The sequence below is a fragment of the Protopterus annectens genome, chromosome 1.part1 (genome assembly GCF_019279795.1).
Source record: "Protopterus annectens isolate FY-2018-M chromosome 1.part1, PAN1.0, whole genome shotgun sequence".
In the NCBI taxonomy this organism is placed as follows: Eukaryota; Metazoa; Chordata; order Ceratodontiformes; family Protopteridae; genus Protopterus; species Protopterus annectens.
The window spans coordinates 303401710-303420534 of record NC_056726.1 but is presented as its reverse complement, the minus strand read 5'-3'; positions in this window follow the sequence as shown (position 1 = coordinate 303420534).

The window sequence follows — 18825 nt, the reverse complement described above, 5'->3', positions numbered from 1 at the left end:
CCTTCCACACATTTAGACTAGTTACAGCACAGGAAGGGTCAAAAGGTGGAGGTGTCTCAATTTACATCAAAAACAAACACACCTCAAAGTAGGCCAAATAGTATTATACACTTGAACTTCTCCATGTCCAAATTACTATAAGCAAAGTCCCGTACCATATTATTGTGAGCTAAAGGTCCCCTCTCAATGACCTGGGAAACCCATAACACATACAACGTATGGGAGACATTCCCCATTCAACCCAATACCATATTCATGGGCTAACGGCTCCCTATTACACTGTCACAGATTCAGGTTGTTGAATGCGTCTTTGTCAAACTGAAAAACACGAAAAGGCAAAATAGCGAAGCGGCTCTTCAGCGAATTCTTTCCCTGGGAAAGAATTTGTTTGGCCGCTTTTGCTACTTTGCCTTTTCGGCACTGTAGTACGATCTCAGAGTTGGTATATTTACGTAGGGGGTGTGGGGCACAGCCCCCCACATCCAGGGGTATGGGGGGGTGAAGCCCCCCACATTATGTAAGGTTTTACAGTTTTATTTGTTTGTTTCAGAACAGCGATTTTTTTTCCGTTGGAAGTTTTGTGTGTGTGTGTGTGTGTGTGTGTGTGTGTGTGTGTGTGTGTGTGTGTGTGTGTGTGTGTGTGTGTGTGTGTGTGTATATGATCTTGCAAATCCTGGCCCTTGATTGGCAACTGCCAGTGACAATCTCTTTACTCAGCCTGGTTAGTGGTACATGTTTGTGTGCCATGACCAAAATATGGGTTCTGTGGTGGTTTGACTTATTGGCTTAGAAGTTGAGATGCCATGAGATAGGGCTGAATGTGTCATGGTAAGTGTTGTTTTGGTAGCATGATTTTGAGATTGCTTAGTATGCTTATTGTAAGTGCAATGTCTATGAGGCTGTTGGGGTTTAGGAAGATTGTGTTTCTGAAAAACTGTTTGGTATTATAAGTGCTTATATATGACAGCCTTGCCTCCAGTGGCATTGTGTCACTACATCTCTCACATACTATATCAGTTTGTTTAAAAATTAGTGGATGTCAGTAAACATGAAACAAATGACACTTCCTCTCATATCCTCCAGACTGGCTGCAGATATAATAGGAAAGCGCATATCCATGGTGACAGATCCTTATCACGTGATATATAAGGAAATGGTACAAGAGGGGTTTATTGCTGGCTAACTTTGGTAAGAATCAAGACTAAGACTAAACTCATGGGGAAGTGCTCTTCAATGCACAAACTAGTTACCCCTTATGTCAATATAGGGCACCGCTAACTAATATTATGCAAATCCAAGCCTCACACAAGTGTGACAGCTTTATGCAGGCTCAGAAAACCAGTAAACTAGCAAAATACCTATTGGACAATCAGATTAAGCACAAGGCTTCCTCAGCGATGCTCATCACAGAATGAGACTAGGCTACTCGCCAATACCTAACCTGTCCCAGATGTTACATATTTTAAAAGTAGGATAAGAAAAAAAGATTAATCCTCTGAAATGTGTAGTATGTACTAACTGGGTAAAATGATATGAAAAAGGAGACAACCTAAACTTTAGGAGTTTAAGGGAAGGGCCTTCCCATTTGATCTCTAAAAAGAATGAGCAGATGAGGTGAGATGAGACTGGGACGAATACCCAAAGTCAAATTTATGGTAGGTAAGCCAGCTGAAAAGACAGTAAGATTAAAAGCACAGTAGGGATGGGGCAGGTGGATGGGTGAGTAGAAAAATTCAAAAGGAGTCAGACAAGAGTAGAGTCACACAGCACTTCAGCTAAATAATAATGCAGATAAATAAGAAACCCTATTTCCCAGCTCCTCCCACTAATTAGTTAGATTGGAATCATTTCAGTCATTGAATGGAAAAGGAATTCTTCTCCAAATGACCTTAGCCAAGAACTTGTAAAACTCCAAGAAGTATAATAAAAGTGAGGGATCCTTTGTCAAGAATAATATGCAAGGAGCCCAAGTAGTTAGGAAAGGTATTGCAGCACTATTATGATGAATTCTATGCAGCACAGCAAGACAGAGGAAACTGAAGGGGGTGTTGAGACGTTCATAGAGGGGCTTGAAAGAAAAACAATAGCTGAAAAAAGACAGATTTAATTCATCCAGTTACAGAGCAAGACATAAAGGCATAGGTAGGAGTAAAACCACTGGGGTGGGATGGACTCTCAGTAGAAATGGAAAGAAGGCAGAGAATGAATAATTTGGGTGTTGCATAAGTTATTCAAGGTTGTTGTTGTTTCTTTCGGCTTTTCCCGGTTAGGGGTCGCCACAGCAGAACTCCGGTCTGCTAATGATTGGCAGTAGATTTTTACATGCCGAGTTGCCAGCTCTGACGCACAACCATCAACAAAGGTACACCCATTCACGCATGTCTCCACACAGAAGACGCGTTAGCTGAGAATCGAACAGGACAACGTCTTACTGTGAGGTGACAACGTTACCGCAGCACCACCACCGCAGTCCTGCATAAGTTATTCAAGGTAATCCTAGAAAATAAATAATTCCTAGTATCAAGGCAAAAGGCAGTGATTTCAGTTTTCCAAAAGAGTGAAAAGACAAGATTAACTTGGGTCCTAAAGACCACCTGTAGTCTTTAACTATGACTATGTGATGCTTATCTCTGTTATAGCAAATAAGATTGCAAAGGTGCTTCCTAATATATTAGGTTGAGATCAGTGTGATTTTATGAAAGAAAGGTAAAAAAAATTGGCAATGTATTATCAGTAAACATGATACATTAAGAAGAAAAGGAGGTTAAAAAACACTGGTGATAAGGGATTAGACACAGAAAAGGCTTTGATTGAGTGTACTGGACATATTTTGGGAAAGACTTAGAAACATGGGATTCCACGTGATATAATAACATTGTTCCAAGAATTGTACAAGAACACTAAGGCAAGAATAAAAATTAGTGACAGGGTCACCTCAGAGTTTAAAATTGGTAGGTGGACAAGGCATGGATGCCCACTATTCCCACTGCTATCCATAATATGGGGACCCATTAATGCAACAAATAATACAACAGAGAATTACAAGATGGCAAGGGAAAATGGGGAACATAAATTAGCAATGTTAGCAGATGATGACATATTCTTTTTAACAGATCCAAACATGGAAGGAGTTTGGCTATTTCAGGTATTATGGCAATTTAAAGAAATAGCAGGCTACAAAATAAGTGAAGCAAACATAAGGCAATCTCTTTAAGTTATATACCGTCATGTCAGCACATTCAGGAATACCCCAGTTTGTAGGAACACTACTGAATAAGATATTTAGAAGTATGGATATCAAAACCACTTTATATTTCCCAAAATTAGAATTGCTGGAGCCATGTCAGACTCCAAACCAGTTACAAGTGGCGTCCCACAAGGCTCAGTCCTGGGACCTCTCTTGTTTGGTATATATTTCTCGGAGGTACAGGCCAACATGGAAGGACTGTGGCTGACCAAGTTCGCGGATGACTGCAAACTGGGCACCATAATCGACTCTCCAGCCGACACAAGCATCCTCCAAAAGGGCCTCATAGAAAAAGACAACTGGTGCCAGAGCCATGGCCTCAAGCTAAATGCCAAAAAGTGTATAGTCATCCCCTTTGGCAAAAACAAAGTGCCCACAAATTACCACATAGGTGGTAATCCATTAAGTACAGAAGAAGTAATTAGGGACCTGGGGACCCAAGTTGATAGCAATCTCTCATTTGACAACCACGTGGCCAAAGTGGTTAGAAAAACATTTTATATAGCCCACCTAATCATGAAGGGATTCACATCTAGATCAGGGGAGGTCATCGTGCCTCTTCACCCATTCCTCATCAGGCCCATAATTGAGTACAATGCCCCTTTTGGGATGTACCTTACCAGACACCTGCAGCAACTGGAAAGACCCCAAAAGTACCTCACCAAGAGGATCAAAGGGCTCAAACAGATGCCATATGCTGCCCGGTTAAAGAAACTCCAGCTCTACTCAGTGGCATACCACCTGTTCAGAGGCGATCTGTGCCTGACGTATAAAGCCATGTCCAACACGGAATTAATGGACATGCTGCACCTCAGAAAATCCAAATCCCATGGAGCTACACGCTTGAGAGACTTGAACCTCAGCACTGAAATAAATAGGACATGCTGGAGGGACAGATTCATAACCCAGAGGCTCCCTTCACTCTGGAATAAAATCCCAGTCCAGGTTAGGCAGAGTCCCTCATTGACTCTCTTCAAGAGGAATCTTGATGAGTGGATGGGAGATCGTAGGTTTTCCCTGGGTATCACTTCTGTGTCACTGTTAGACAGAGGCACAGTATACTAACCTCAAAAAAGGGCATAGCAAAATAAATTTAAAATGGGTGGTGAAAGCCAAACACATTCTGGCTAGGCTTATAAATGCCCTAGGGCAGATAGCCTAGTATGAACCTATGAACCTATAAACCTATAAAACATTCATGGAAAAAAATGAGAGAAAATAAGAGGAAGATAAAGTGCTTAGAGATGGTAAAAGTAGATCTAGATCAAAGAGTGCAAGAAATAAACATGTTTACAGTCCCTTTAGTCCTATACTTAAGACAAACGTTTGTGTAATAAACAGATAAAGAGGAATTGCATCTTATTAGAAAAGAATTACCATATAATATATGGGACAGGCAATGGCCTAGAGTTAATTGGGAAATCATGATGAGACTTATTAATGAAGAAGGATTAGTGGTTGTTGTTATCTTTCGGCTTATCCCGGTTAAGAGTCGCCACAGTAGATCACCGGTCTGCTCATGATTGGCAGTGGAGTTTTTTTACAATGCAGAGTTGCCAGCCTGATGCCAACCCTTCACAGAAGGTGCACACACACACACACACACACACACACACACACACACACACACACACACACACACACACACACACACACACACACACACACACACACACACACACACACACACCTATCTGCATGTCTTTGAAGTTCAGCCAACCACGGGAAGGACATGCAGACTACGCAGAGAAGGCACACCAGCTGAGAATCAAACCGAAGAACCTCTTGCTGTGAGGCGACAATGGTAACCGCTGCACCACCATGGCAGTACCAGGCTTAAAAAAATAATATACAGCAGCACACATGTGACTGCTATACTGTTTACAAGTTAAAGGATTTAATTAAATCTGAAAAGAAATGACACCCACATTGAGAGAGAAATGACAGGCAGTGCTGAATATTGGCATATGAATGAAGGGATGAGAACAGAAAATATATATTGATTTTTGTCAGGAAAACATTGGAAGCTATCTTAAGGGGAAAGGTGGGAACTTGGTGGAGTTTTGAGTAAAAAAAACAGTAAGACTAGGCAAGCTGAGTTTCCAGATGGACACAACCATGTTGTTAAACTGATACAGTAGGGGGTTAAAATATACTATTGAAAGGAATTAAGGCAAGAGGAAAAAGAATGCAATGGCGGGAAATAACGTACACCTACAACAAATGAAGGAAGGGTTGTTACATTCAGAACTGCTAGGAAAACTTGAAAAATACAATAGTTAAGTAGAAAGGAGATAAAAGGAAAAAAAATCACTAATAATTCAAATACTAATAGAGGCCAGAATGGAAGAGGCAAACAGGGAAAGATTATTACCAGCTATGAGCAAAGTATAATGAAGATGATACTGAGTTTGGAGAAGACACTAGGAGAAGTGGGACTGGAAGAAAACTGGAGTGAAATATGTGAGACCCCCAAGAACGTTAATGAAAACTCAAATGTTTCAAATGTTTGGGTGAAAGTTCCTACATAAATACTTTTACACTTTGAACAAACTTAATCAGATGTTCCTTGAAGCAGACAGTATATGCAGGAGATGCAGGCAAGACCAAGTAGGAAATTGAAGACATGTTCTGAAGACATAAGGTAGCAGAAAATAAACTAGAATCAATATGTAACTGAGGGAGATTATCATTTAAATTTAATAAAGAATCTACAGAGTAACATACATAAAAAGGTACTGAGCTCTATCTCTAATATGGATAGTATCCAAAAAAAAAAATATTACTAGGAAATGGAAAACCCAAGAAAACCCACTATAGATGAAGTAAAATAATTAATGAAAACTTAGTTGACTCAAGAAAAAATGTTGCTCTGAGAAAACAGAAGTAGGTTTCATAGAAAGAAATGGAGACTATGGGAGGAGGTAATATATGGTTAAATGCAAATAACAAAAGAGGAAATGACAAAACAGGCCAAAAAGAGTAAAAGGTAAAAAACTTAAGTACAACTGAGGCAGAAAATAAGTATGGTGATAGAGTCAGTACAACATAAAAGGGAAGGCATCTAGGAAATAATAGTGAGAAATGTTTAGAGATGAATGTCTCAAATAGAAATATTAAAATACTTGTGATTTTCTATTGTGTTAAATACAATTTGATTGCAATACAAATGCATCTGCTTTAGACTCTAATCTGACTTTAACTCTAGATAAAACAGTGAGGTATTTTTAGTATTGTTGCTTTGCAGTGACCAGTTCTCCAGTGCAGAGCTTGGGTGCTTTCTGTCTGGAATATGGGCATTTTCCCTACATCCATATGAGTTTGCACTGGGTTGTCTTGTTTCGTCCACATGCAAAAAATATAGTTGAACTGGTTTATCTTCCCTGTGTGTGTGTGTGTGTGTGTGTGTGTGTGTGTGTGTGTGTGTGTGTGTGTGTGTGTGTGTGTGTGTGTGTGTGTGTGTGTGTGTGTGTGTGTGTGTGTGTGAATAATTTATTTCACTGCAGATCCTACTGCCTGGTACTCATGACAATGCCATCAACCTATTATCAGTTAGTGTTATAGGGTATGTTTCATATCTCACTCAGATTGAATATAGTTTGAGGAAGCCTCCCAGTATTTTATTACGGGTATTGTGTTAATCCTTGTAGTTTTATACTACCTTCAAGTTGGAAGGTTGAACTTATTTTGTACTTTCCTTCTCTGTTCAGTAACAGCTACTTTTTAGAGAAATATTGCCTTTTGTGTGCCTCATTCTTTGACCATCAGATGGTTACTATGTGTTGATATTAGACTTTTGAATTTTGTTTTGTTTCAGCCACATTGGTTTGTTTGTTTGAGGAAATGTAGGGTACAAGCCAGATTGCAGTGCACATTCACTGTTGTGAAGAATTCTGTATTTCTGTTGTTCTGTATACTCAGTGTCAGATTACATCTGTCATTCACTTTGAATGCTGCATTTTGCTGGATTTATTTTTCCAGGTCTGCTGAATCTGCACTGTTCTTGCTTTTGTGTTCCTATCTTTTTCTAGCAGTTTTAGTGTTGTACCGTGTCTCTAATGCTTGTTCCCCTCACAGGCAGTTTACAGGATAAGCTGTGCATTAGTAATTGTTCTCATTACATTTCTGAGTTTGTTATATGTAATTTTTTCTGTTAAAATTCTTATATTAGATTCTCTACTCCAGGTGTTATTACATCATAGTGAAACTCTTCAATAACAGCGACACCTTATTTATGATCTACATTTTGGTCTCTGTTGTATATTGATTCTGAGTTGCCTTGTTTGTAGGAGACTGGGATTTGCTAAAAGCCATTTGCCATGGCCTATGAGGCTGTTTATTTTTTTTTGCTGCACTTTCTGACCTGGGGGATTGCAACAGGTAAGGATTACCTGTTGTCACCAAAGAGTGAACTGCCACTTGGACATGAGTTCTCTCAGCCTCATGTTTTGGAAGTCAGCTTGTCTTCTCCAAACTTTAAGTCAGACTTATTCTCCTGAAAGTCAGTCTAGGGTGTGATTTTTAACATCAGATCAATCCACAACAAGTTAGGCATCATCTCAAAGTGGTTGATCTGATGTTTATTATGGAGACTCTGATGTTTATTATGGAGACTGTGTGCCTAAGTTCATAGACTGACACTAGCAATAGACCAGGTGAACTACCTGAAGCCAAGCCACTGCCGTCCTTCAGGTACACCCAACTACTTGCTTCCCCATACATAGGGGAAGACGAAGCTAGGACTATATGACATTTTGGACCCTATTTAGCAGTCGATTGTTATGTGTCTTATTCACAGCCCTATGGAAGGGATGTATGGACAGTGGGTAGCCATCTGGTTTACTCCTAAGCTTGTAATGTCCCAGATGAATGTCAGTAAAACCAACACCTTTGATTATGTTATTTGAATAGCGATTTTAGCGGGAGTCCTCACATCTCCTCAAAGAACTACTTTATGAGTTTCATAGCCAATTAGTGCTGGTTGATTTTAGTACTTGGTGGGATGATAAGACCAAGAAAATGGCTATGTAAGTTTTCAATTATTGAAAGTTTTAGCTTCACTTATGTAGTTACTGGTCTAAAACATATTGACAGTGGCATATTAAACCTTAATTAGATCAGCTTTTACAGCAAAACAGCACACATAAAACAAATTCATTGACCTCAGCCTATATTATGGCCAAGAAGTGAGTTTTGGATATTGTTACCCCAGTGTGTGTACATCCTGAGTTGTGTACAGTCTATTGACTGGGATGGTGCTTGGCATACAAGTGGCAGCAGACATGTTTGCTCAAGAACAAGCTTATTTTGCATGTTTATTACTGGATAGTCTGAAAAATTATCACCACCCTTTCATAGGTAAGGTAACTGAGTGATATATGCAGGTCTATATTATGTTGCCGAAATGCAATTCCGGCAAACACCTATACATTGACAACCAATCAGCGAAGTGATTCACTGAATTCAATGAGGGCAAGAAAATACTTGGCCACAGCACATTGTACCATCATCTACAGTATGTAGAATCAAATCCACCTAACTCGAGGGCTTCTCCCCTCACATCCCCCAATGTAGAGGGCTTCACCCCCAACCCCCCTCAACTATATATACCAACTCTGAGATTGCACTACAGTGGAGAAAAGGACAAAGTTCTGTTGTTGACCAGCTATGCTTTTGCCCTTATTAAATTCAGCTAATTGCTTCACTGATTAGGTGTCGATGTTTAGGCGTTCGCTGGAGTTGCATTTCGGTGACGTAATATAGACCCATATATGCATAGAATATTTATGCCTTACATGACCTCTCTGATCCATGTCAGCCTGGCTTTAGATTTAAGCAAAGCACTAGAATAGCCCTTAAGTGGGATATCAATGGCCTGCCTATGGTGCGAGATCAAAAGCTTTCATTCCTGGACATCCTTCATCTTCAGCTATTTTTGACTTTGTAGACCAAAGAATGAAAACAGTGCATTTTTCTGCCACCATTCTCAGTTAGTTTATCTCTTTCTTTTGGGACAACCTTGAGCAGGTGGATTGTGTCCTCTGGCAGTTACTCACTGACACACATAATGGTCAGGACATGATCTTTAGACTTTTGTTGTTCACAATGTACATGTACCACATAAGAAGGTCACACAAGGCAGAGGTGTACACTATCAGTCATATACTGGTACTAGTCAGCTTTTCCTCTACTTGAGTCAGGAGTCTGTGCTACACTTTATCTACTTTGAAAACAACGTGATCTATCAGCTTTGTGAAGACTGATGTATTACTGGTGCATGCCACCACTCGTCATCACATTTTCCTCTCCTTTCCCATTATTATTTATTGTGTGCGGGTGATACCTTGAACTTTGCCCCACAGGTTCAAGAACTGAGCATGATTCTTGATGATAGACACACACTGAAAGACCAGGAATCAATTACCATCCAGAAATCACATTTGTTTGTTTGCTTGTGTAGTTATTTATACTATATCCCTTTTACCAAAAAAAAAAAGATCACAAAAAGCTATGAAATACTTACAAAATTATATAGTACTTAAACAAAGAAATATTTAACAATTGCATTTTATAGTGTGTTTAATGCATCTCTACAATTTTCCCTACAGAATACATATTTCTTTTAATTAAAACATTGCAGATGAGGAGCTAAGAATACCATGGGTGGTTAGTAAAAGAGAGGAAAAAAACATAAGTACAAAGTCATCCTAAGCTTGAAACAGAAATAAATCATAAAGTATTTATAGATATATATAGATATATATATATATAAATATATATATATAGATATATATATATATATACAACTCAAAAAGTAATCTAGTATGTTTGTTAAGGATCGAGAGTGATTATATCAAGTGCAAACTACTCACCAGGGCTTCCCAAACATGCCATATAACGACATCATTGTAGAACCTGCATTTCCTGACATTCAATGCTAGCTAAGTTGTTTAAGGTTCTTGCACTCATTTTGCTGGCCTTTTGCATCACAGGCCCTACTTATCAGAATGAGCTACTGGTGCTCTATGCCCTGACTATGTCTATCAGGTCATCAGGAGAGAGGCTGCTACCTGTTCTAGGAGCCCATTTGAATACCTAGGGAAGATCATTCTTTCCTTATCCTATCTTAGCCCTTTGGAGTCAGACACTTTCCCTGATTTATGTATGTGACTTTCTAAAGCCTCTGTGAGCAGGTTTCTGCATTATAATCTGTTTAGGATGGTCCATTAGAACCATGTCAGTGTATTGCTCGTAATCTGCATACGTTAATATCATGTATATGATATTATCATATTTATTATTCTAAATATTATTTTAAATCTAATTTTAATTAAATGCTTTGTTTTAATATCATTTATGTGCTATTACCACATTTATACCTTTTAGATTTTAAATACTACACGCTGCTTAGGTTTAAACATTTTGATACTGAAAGTAAAATAATACCCCCCCCCAAAAGGAAAGTAGTTCCAGTGCTGTGGCCCCCACCATCATCACTCAGATTTGCTTCTTGCTGTATTATAATCTACTTTATATTTACATCTCACTGACGCTGCAATTATCAGGCTCAATGCTGGGTTATAAGACTGGCCTGCATTTTTGCTAAGAAAACATATTTTTTAAGGTTTACAGTATACTGAGTAACTGTACAACAAATCATTGAATTACAGTTTTGTTTGTTAATATATTCTGAGGTAGTAACAAAGATGAGTTAAGAGATCTACCTGACATCATACAACAAGCAACAACTGGGAGCCAAACTCTGGTCTACAAGACTATAAATCTATATACGTATACATCAGGTAGGACTGCCACTGTTACTAACAACTTAAAATCAACAACATTATAGTAGAGTAAGTTGGTGTGCCGCATTTCAGAATGTATTTATATATTCTTTCCATATCAAACGTGTACAGTAACAGTGTTTCATTTTGAGACAGTTTTGAAATTCTTAGCACATCTTCCTAAACATACATTTTTTATAGATTTTGATGATGATTATGAATAATGACATATTTAAAATCTCATCTTGCAGGAGTCTTGCAGAGAAAGTATAAGGACATATTTTGGAGATGTGACAAATTGCACATCAAACACGTGATAAATGATATCATAAAATGCTAAGCAGAAAAGGTTGAGCTTTCATTTTGTGATATGCTTAGTCATTGCTGTAACTGGAAGACTAGGCATAAATCTCTGATTTCTGCAAATGTAAAAAAAAATGAGGCTAAAGGGCACATTCTAAGGAGGAAACGTATTAAGATGGCGAGAGTTTTGTTTACGCACTACAACATTTTCAGAAACTTATGTTTTTCTAGAAAAATAATATCAGTGCAGTTTAACTTGGTGATTGAAGCCCTTCATTTGTTCAGAGCTTACAGGGTTACGTGATTATGATTTTAGATTTAAAACCATTAAAAAAGAATATAGGAACTTGGTTCCTGTTGTGAGGAGAATATGAATTATTTTCTAATGTGTTTCTACTAAGTTTTTTACAGCATTTCATAAAAACCTCTTTTGTAAAGACATATGAATCTTAATTGTTAAATAGAACTGATAAATTATGCATGAGCATGCATGCATGCTCATGTGTGTGTGCACGTGTGTATGCATGCATACGTGTGCATGCATGTGTGTGTGTGTGTGTGTGTGTGTGTGTGTGTGTGTGTGTGTGTGTGTGTGTGTGTGTGTGTGGGTGTATACATGTATCCTTCTACAAAATACCTGGGCAATGTGCAGGATTAGATTATACCTTATTCCCTTGGAGTATCGAAATGGTCTTTGTATCTCTTGTGACAATGAATTAGATTAAACAGCTAACACCATAATGAATGAATTAATGTTTGGTAATGAAGTCTAAAAGATATAAAGAATTCATTTGCACCAGCAAGAGGAGGAAGAAATTGAAGAAAATGACATTTGAAAGTGCTTTGATTGCATGTAAAGAGAAAAACAAGGCTTAAAGGAATATTGTAAAAAAAACTGAACCTTGTTATATAGCAAAGGAATTATAAATGAAGTCAGAAAAAAGAATCACATTTCTTGTGTGTTTTTGGAACTGAAACCTGCAGTTTAATGTAAAGCCTCTTGATGCCTAAAATCCCTAGTAAAGGTTTTTGTGCAACTAGAACATTCATTACAAAACATTTTAATCCGAAATCTAGTGCAATACTACAGAGATACAAGTTTCAGGCCTGTGCTAGAAGTCATATTGAATGCATAAAAAGTACTTGTCTGAGATGAGAAAATTAGTCTAAGGGCCTGATTCATGAATGGCTACATGTCATCCTGCTATCATGTGTGCATTGAGGCACGATAGCGTGCTATTTTGTATTCATTAAATAGCTCTGCATGCCATGTACAGATGCAAAACAAAGATATACAGCACAGTATGCTAATGAAAGCATAACTAGCTGAATTACATGCTAATTAACTGATCCAAAATGGCAGCGCCATTCAGGAAGCTATAAAGCAATAGTGTACATTTGATGTTAGCTCTTTGCCATAAATACCAAAACCTATTGCAATACAACCACCATGACACTTAGAGAAAAAAAGTAATGTTAGCAATGGTTGCTGCTGTCTTGCATGTGCATGTGCAACAGGCTTCAATCTATGCTGCCACTGTTCCTGATAGACCTCAACAAAGGAGGAGGAGAAGGATGCTCAGACTGCATGTATCATATCATGGACTGCATGATACTGAAATATTAGAGTGATACAAGGTTGATGGGGGGACACTACAGGAACTCTGCAACTTCTGCCACCCCCTCGTCAGACCCAGAGGAAATAGAGGAGAACCTATACCAGTGGAAACTAAGGAATTGCGGGCTTAAGGATATTATCTACTGGTACATTCCAGAGACTCATGGGGATAAACTAGAGGAGTTTCAGGCTCCAGCCTCCAGAATATTGCACCAGTGTCTTAATGCTATGCTAAAACATCCAAGGGAGTACATCTATTTTCCCACCATACGAGAGAGCAAGAACAATGCAGGAATTTTATGCTGTAGTAGACTTCCACTGAAGTTTGGGAGGCCATAGACTGCACTCACATAGAAATCAAAACCCCACCTGGTGAAAAGGGGAGGACATACATCAACAGGAAGGGGTTCCACTCAGTCAACTGCTTGACTGCCTGTTATAACCAAGGAATTATTCTCAGTGTGTGTGCAGGCAACCCAGGCAGTTACCACGACTCACACATATGCCACACGTCTCAACTTTACACAAGGTTGGCTAGGGGTGATGTTCCACAAGGCCATCTTCTGGGTGATGCAGGTTATGCACTGGAACCATGGCTCATGACACCTATCAAAAATGCATACACCCCCACAGAAGAAGGATACAACAGTGCCCATGCTCAAATTGGAAACATCATAGAGCATGATTTGGCAGTTTTTGTGAAATGTGTGTGTTTGTTTGTGTGTGTGTGTGTGTGTGTGTGTGTGTGTGTGTGTGTGTGTGTGTGTGTGTGTGTGTGTGTGTGTGTGTGTGTATGTGTGTATTTGTGTGTGTGTGTGTGTGTGTGTGTGTGTGTGTGTGTGTGTGTGTGTGTGTGTGTGTGTGTTTGCAAGAATGCAATAAAGCTCTGTGCTAGCACTGCATCCTGGCATGTCAGATAGGTGTGATCCATGCATGGTAGAGTTGCCAGTTCAGTGTTGTTGCTCTCAGCCATGTGAACTGCCTCTGCTAAGAGTTGCATTGCCACTTCCAAGAACCACGTTCAGTATGGTAATGCTACCAATCATGAGCAATGTCTGCTGCATGACCTCTCTTCACAACTACATCCAGGACCATGATCTTATGGCCTACCATGCCTGGGTGTGGACACCACAAACATTGATGAAGTAGTGGAAGCAGTGCCACTTTGGGAGTGAGATCTGGAATGGCCATGTCGGATAATACCAGAGAATGTTGCAACTCTACAGACACTTGGATGCTAAGCCTTCCACAGTAGATGTTCTATCACAGAAACTGCCTGATCCAGTGTGTCACTCATCCTATACAAGGAGTCACCCACATAGTTTAGGCAATCACACATCTCAAACTGTGCCACATGCGGGACTTGTATTTTCTCATCCAAGGCCCTGGTGAAACATGCCTTTGCCTCCATGATGGCCTTATACATATGTCCAGAGGCACATAATGACACACTAGCATCAGAAGGACAGTGGTATTATCAACTGTCCTGTGTGGTAACATGCGCACATGGTGGCTATGGTCTAACTCTACCAGCTCTACAACTGGTGTAACCTCACTACCCCAATCAAATGTGCCACCCTCAAACTGTCCTGTATGTGATGGCTCACTGGCATATGAGTATGCATAGGAATACTGACATTGTCTGAAATAAGGCCAGAGAATAAGTAGGCCACAGCCTCAGTGTCAGACTGAACTGCTGCACCCCTGACTGTGCCTCTATATCACCACCATCATCGTGAGAGGCTACTGATACTCCGACATCAGGTGTATGAGTTCTACACTGCCATTGTCAGGACCACCTGCTGGTAATAAGCAACAAACAGAAGGAAAGAAATATGGACTAGAAATGATCCAGTCTTCCAAACACTCGTGTTAAACAATTTCAGATGCTAAAGGAATGAAATACTCTCTCCTTAAGATCTACATCTAACTATTCAAAGAAAGTTGGTATTTACCATGTGCAGATGGTCTTTCAGATGGTAATTCTGATGTCCTTTGAAAAAGAGGAAGGCAGCAGAAAGAGGGCTAATAAGCACCACAATGTGAATGTTCTGCCTATCTTCCCCTTAAAAATATCTCAGAATCAAGCAGACTGACCTCCCCCCACACACAGTCTCTTTTGGGCTGTGTCTCTTCTAAGCCACATGTCTCAATGTTTCCAGATATATCATAAATATGCAAATTTTAAGACATAAAGATGTTTAGAATGGCAGCAAATGCCTTATATATAGCATACCTGGAAGCTGTTCTTGGGACACACTTGGCCTGTCATCCACATCAACACCAAAATCAATGAGTCTGTGTGAGCCCTCTGCTGAGCTGTTAGGATCTCTAGCAGTGGACAGGAACTGCTCAGTCTTAGTGACTGGTGGTTCAGTAGGAAGACCACCCCCAGTTGCCATCGGTTCACACGCTACCATAGCTGCCCTCTTATGGGCTGCTGTAATCAAATCAGTGGCATGGCGCCACACCTGATTATATTCTCTGGCATGGCCGCCCACTGTATCAGTGACTACCTGTTGCCATATATGCTTTCTGGCATGTATATCACATCTGCATCTGTCAAGCAGGAAGGATGCATGGTGGTGTAAAACTTCAATAGTCACCTCATTCTCTGCATCACTAAATGGTGGCTTGCATGGAACAGATAGTCTGGGTGCCATAATCCCATATGACAAGAAACAGAAAAAAGACAAAACAAACTCATGGCACATAGAGAAATTGTTCTCCTAAAATAAAATCTGAGGACCCATCATCAACACAAAATAATTGAATACACAAATATTTTCAATATTTTCAATAGCAAATTGTAACACAATACTGTGATGTAACCATACCATTCGTTAACAAACTTTGAAAGCAGAGCAACAACTGACATACCTGAACTACGCCAACAGTGAATGAATAAAATGCATTCCTGAATACCAGAATTCTCACCTAGTGTAGGACAGGTAAACATCCTGTAGGTAGCTAGACAATTGCATATGCACACCCTAGGACTGCAGGGAGGAGTAATGACAACTGTTAGCTGCTAATGGCATGAAAGTGTTAAACGATTACTCTGACTACAGCAACAAATAATAGAGAAGAGGCTCTTCTCTCTGAAGTGTGCGTATCATATAGACTAGACGTAAGAAAAAAATGTGGAAGCACCTTGAGAGCTATGAGAACAACCTTAATGACATTGATATTCTTTTAATAATAATGCACTCTCCATTCTCTGCTTAAAAATTGCTCTGCAATGCTTATCAGCTTTATTGCACATTAAAACAAAGATGCAAAGAAATGCCCATGATATTGTATTTCTGTTAGTTAAGCTGAGTGAAGGGGAAAGGCTCAGAAAATAAAGAGAAGACATAGCTGTCAGTGCTGGCATCCTTATATTAATATGGTGTGGGCTATTATTAGCCTAAATATGTTGTCAAAGATCACATTCATCTAGACATGTTCGAGCAAATAAGAAAGGAACATTTTTTGATCTTTCTTCAGGTGGACGTGTAATTTCTGTATGGTAAGCACATTTTCTGATTCCTACTCTAAGCCAGTGTTGCTTGGGTTCATCATTTGTGAGAGTTTTGGTGCACTTTGGAATGGCAGCGTTTCATGTCAGAGAAAGAGATTCCAGTGCACAAGTTACAAACTGAAAATTTTCATTTGGAATGCCATCATTAGCACAGTCTAGGGTGGTAAATGTGTGCTTTCCTACAACACTCTGAATAGCAGTAAGTGAAGAAGTTCTACTTCCCACCTAAGTATCACTGTTGCACATGGTGTAAATGCAATGAGTTTAAATAAACCAGGCAGATGATGCAGGGTTTGAATCCAGCGTGCAGATTTTTTTATTTTAACTGGCTATAAAAAAATTATAGAAGAATAATATGTTATACATGAAATGCATATGCTAAAGTATGTGATAAATGTTTTATATCTTACCTGTAGGTCATGTGAGCTGAGGTTGCAAAGGTGTTGTTGTCTAGTCACCTGTTGCCCTAATTAATAATAATAAGGGATGTTGTACCATATGACAAGTTGTGCAGTATTATAACACAAAAGGATTAACATGAGTACTGTAGACAGATGTGTTACATTATATATAAACTCTCACAATCATACTTAATCACAGTAGGACATACTTCTTCATGGCATAGTCATTGTCTATGTGATGTTATGAGGTAGTGCCATCTGTGCCAGAGAGACTAGGACAGTACATGTGTACATATGCCAGCATAGCTAGCTGGAGTTTTGTAAAGAATTGTATGAATTTGACTATCACACTGATTTGTACAGATGTTTGAGTTAAAATATATATTAGTAAAGTTACTTGTGTTAAAAATGCGTCAACAGTAGGTCCTGCTGCACAGAAATAATGTATGCATGTATATTAGGTTGTATTGTTAGAACTGATGAAATGTGTTTGTTTATTAGAGAACCCTGGAAGGGTGGAAAGTTTGAAATTGTGTTATAGCTTTCAGATGCTGCCACAGATCTTAGCAAAGCTCTGTGTGTGTATTGTACCAGAGTCAGGTGAGCAGAGGTGATGTCATTCTCTAACCAGTATCCGGTTTCTTTGGAACTCTCACAGCAGCACTCTAGAACCTGACAGGAAAGATTTCTGACAGGATATATATCTCACACATCCACACAGACAAAGAGTGACAGCATCTGGCTTTTGGTGTGGTAAGACACTCATCACACATCAGTTTGCCTTGCTTTAGTAAATAGTCAGAGAATAGTAATTCTTTAATCAGTCAGGGACATTTAGTGAGAATAGTTTAGTATTGTTTTCTGCATCTGTGTGAAACTATCCAACTGTATTATTTTTATATCTCTGTTGTTGAAACTCTGTTGTTTATTGTAATCAATATACTCCTGTTTTCTGTTTTATTATTTATCATTACATATTTTAATACCTTTCATTGTGGCTGGTCCTTTACAGGATGCTTTTACCATCTTGAGAGTACTTATGCTTGTTTTAGTGACATTGTGGCCAGCCCTGAAAGCCTTGCTGATTGGTCACACCCTACCATTTCTGTTAGTATTAATTTCACACATTATTATTGGGTACCCATTGTAAAAAACAGGGTAGCTGACTGGTGGCAGCATGATTACCTCAGAGTCTGGGCAGAAAGGGGCACAGCTAGTAAATCTCTGCCAGCTTTTCTCAGGTGTGTATGTGTGTGTGTGAAACTGAAATATCCAAGTGTGTGTGTGTCAGCTACTGGAAACAGGGACACAGAGCTCCAAAGTGGTTTTGCTCTTTTATTAATTTCTCCAAGTCTTTTGAGTTTCTATTTCCATGATGGGAATGGACCCCATTCATAAGTCAAAGTATGAATAAATTTCATGAAATTAGTATTGTTTCAATCTTTGATGTCAGCCAGAAGTGCTCTTCGCAGCACCCATAATGTGCCCAGTAATGACTCCTTCTGCAATTCATAAGGAGTTACATGTATTGGTAACATATCTAAATACGATTTTAGATTCTTTTTTATAAGACCCATTGCTTGTACTAGTATCAGAACTGTCTGGGTATCTTTCTTCCACATTGCTCTCATTTCTGTCTGCAAATCCTGATATTTATGACTTTGTGCCTCTCTGTGCGCAAGACACTATAGTCACCGGGTGTAGCAATTTCAAAGATCAATGCTACTTTTGTCTTCATTTCATGGACCACTATATCTAGTTTTCTCACATCTTTCTTTTGAACTGTTGGTAATAGTTGATCCCATGTGATGTAGATTTCATCATTTTCTATTATGCTTTGTGGCTTATGCTTCCAGTGTTTTTCAGCTACTTCTATACCATAATATTTTCACAATCTCCAGTGCAACAGTCTTGCTGCATTATTATGCCTTTCATTATACATTCCTTCT